Source organism: Cryptomeria japonica, unplaced genomic scaffold (assembly GCF_030272615.1).
Source record: "Cryptomeria japonica unplaced genomic scaffold, Sugi_1.0 HiC_scaffold_435, whole genome shotgun sequence".
Classification (NCBI taxonomy): domain Eukaryota; kingdom Viridiplantae; phylum Streptophyta; class Pinopsida; order Cupressales; family Cupressaceae; genus Cryptomeria; species Cryptomeria japonica.
Window position 1 is genome coordinate 21,272 of NW_026729255.1, and position 2,734 is coordinate 24,005.

General features: G+C 65.9%; 1 non-coding gene across 1 annotated transcript; it reads left to right on the plus strand.

The window, feature by feature from the left end:
* Nucleotides 1–487: 487 nt before the first annotated feature.
* On the plus strand, nt 488–606 carry LOC131871647 (5S ribosomal RNA). The gene has a single exon (XR_009369860.1). It is a non-coding gene; the product is annotated as a 5S ribosomal RNA (ribosomal RNA).
* Nucleotides 607–2,734: the final 2,128 nt, after the last annotated feature.

Consider the following 2,734-nt stretch of genomic DNA (forward strand, 5'->3'; position numbering starts at 1 on the left):
GACCCATCATGGGTCTTGGAACGCATTTGTGGTCCTTGGGTCCCATTTTGCATCCCGAAACTTGTGTTTTGGTGCTTGATCCCTATTTTGGGTGCCCACCTTGCACCAAGTGCGCACCCGGGGCAAACCGAGCGCCTTGGTGCACCGGGGCAAGATCGAGCGTGCACCCGAGGCGCCCCGAACATGCACCAAGGTGCACTCGGCCCACATGTGAGCGCAGGTCGTTGCGCCCGAGGTGGTGTGTGGGCACCGCGTTGCAGACGGGACACTGCACGCACACGACGCCCCCTCCAGGTGCACGCACGTAGGCCGGGCCGGGTGCACACCCGACGCCCTAGCAAGGTGCGCGCACCCGGGCAGGGCTCACACTTGGCGAACGGGGCGCACTTCGCGAGGGAGGGTGTGCACCTCGACGGGGGTGGGTGGCCGGGGTGGATTCGCACGTGGGTCGCGGTTTGCTAAGTACACACTGCGACAAGCTCATAACGGGTGCGATCATACCAGCGTTAGTGCACCGGATCCCATCAGAACTCCGCAGTTAAGCGCGCTTGGGCCGGAGTAGTACTGGGATGGGTGACCTCCCGGGAAGTCCCGGTGTTGCACCCTTTTTTAGTTTTTCGCCGGGCGTCGCAATGCTATTTGAATAAACCTTTTGCCCGTTTGCGTTCTCGTCGGGGCCGGGCCGGGCCGGGGTGCGCTGCCCGCACTACCGCGCGCGCGGGGGCGACACCGAGCGCGCACCCGAGGCGCCCCGAGCACACAGGCCACGGTGCAACCCGGGCGTTGTGCGCGCACCCCGGTGCGCCCGAGGTGCTGCGCGCGCACCCAGGTGAAATCGGTGTGCACCTCGGCCAGTGCGCGCTCGGTCGAGTCGCGCACGTTGGCCAAGGTGCACGGTGATGTTTCTTACTCTAAGGTTCCGCACCAGACGCCCGGGACAGGTGAGCGAAGCTGGGCGGGGCCGGGTGCGCGGCCGGGGCAGGTGCACGCAGCTGGAGAGAGCTTTGGAGCACACTTCGGAGCGCACCAATGATGCGCTCCATTCAAAAGTTTCCTGAAAAGGCAAAAAAAGTTGAGATTATAGAATTTCCCACTTGAGAGATTGTAAAAAAAAAAAATTTAAAATGAAGGAAACGCGGGTGCCAAGGTGTGCGCAGCCCAGCCAAGGTGTGCGCACCAAGGCGCCCACCCTGGCGAAGGTGCACGCAAGGTGCGCACCCGAGGCAAACCGGACAATTAACCCAACTTTCGACTTCGCGCGCACCTTGGAGCGCACTTCGGAGCGCTCCTTGGTGCGCACCAATCTTGGGCACCTCGGAGTGCACCATGGCGCCCACCAAGGTGCGCACCCGGGGCAAACCGAGCTCCGACTTCGTGCGCACCTTGGAGCGCACGAAAGGTGCGCACCATGGCGCCCACCAAGGTGCGCAGCCCAGCCAAGGCGTGCGCATCAAGGTGCGCACCCTGGCGAAGGTGCGCACCCGGGGCAAACCGAGCTCCGACTTCGTGCGCACCTTGGAGCGCACAAAAGGTGCGCAACCCAGCCAAGGTGTGCGCACCCCGGTCAAACCGAGCTCCGAATCGTGCGCACCAGAGGTGCACGCCATCGTGCGCACCTTGGAGCACACTTCGGAGCCCTCCTTGGTGCGCGCCGATGTTGCGCACCTCGGAGCGCACCCGGGGAAAACAATGCAATTAACCCGACTTTCGACTTCGTGGGCACCTCGGAGCGCTCTCGGGTTCGCACCTCGGAGCACACCGAGGTGCGCACCTTTGATGCGCTGCCTTCACCAATTTCCAGAAAAGGCAAGAAAACATTGAGAAGGTGTGCGCACCGAGGTGCCCACCCTGGCGAAGGTGCACGCGAGGTGCGCACCCGGGGCAAACCGGGCTCCGACTTCGTGCATGCCGCACCTTGGAGCACACTTCGGAGCGCTCCTTGGTGCGCACCAGGGCGCGCAACCCAGCCGAGGTGCCCACCCCGGCGAAGGTGCACGCGAGGTGCGCACCCGGGGCAAACCGGGCTCCGACTTCGTGCACGCCATGGTGCCCACCGCGGCGAAGGTGCACGCGAGGTGCGCACCCGGGGCAAACCGGGCTCCGACTTCGTGCACGCCGCACCTTGGAGCACACTTCGGAGCGCTCCTTGGTGCGCACCATGGTGCCCACCAGGGCGCGCAACCCCGCCGAAGGTGCACGCGAGGTGCGCACCCGGGGCAAACCGGGCTCCGACTTCGTGCACGCCGCACCTTGGAGCACACTTCGGAGCGCTCCTTGGTGCGCACCATGGTGCCCACCAGGGCGCGCAACCCCGCCGAAGGTGCACGCGAGGTGCGCACCCGGGGCAAACCGGGCTCCGACTTCGTGCACGCCATGGTGCGCACCGCGGCGAAGGTGCGCACCCGGGGCAAACCGGGCTCCGACTTCGTGCACGCCGCACCTTGGAGCACACTTCGGAGCGCTCCTTGGTGCGCACCAGGGCGCGCAACCCAGCCGAGGTGCCCACCCCGGCGAAGGTGCACGCGAGGTGCGTACCCGGGGCAAACCGGGCTCCGACTTTGTGCACGCCGCACCTTGGAGCACACTTCGGAGCGCTCCTTGGTGCGCACCATGGTGCCCACCAGGCCGCGCAACCCAGCCAAGGTGTGCGCACCAAGGTGCACGCGAGGTGCGCACCCGGGGCAAACCGGGGTCCGACTTCGTGCACGCCGCACCTTGGAGCACACATCGGGGC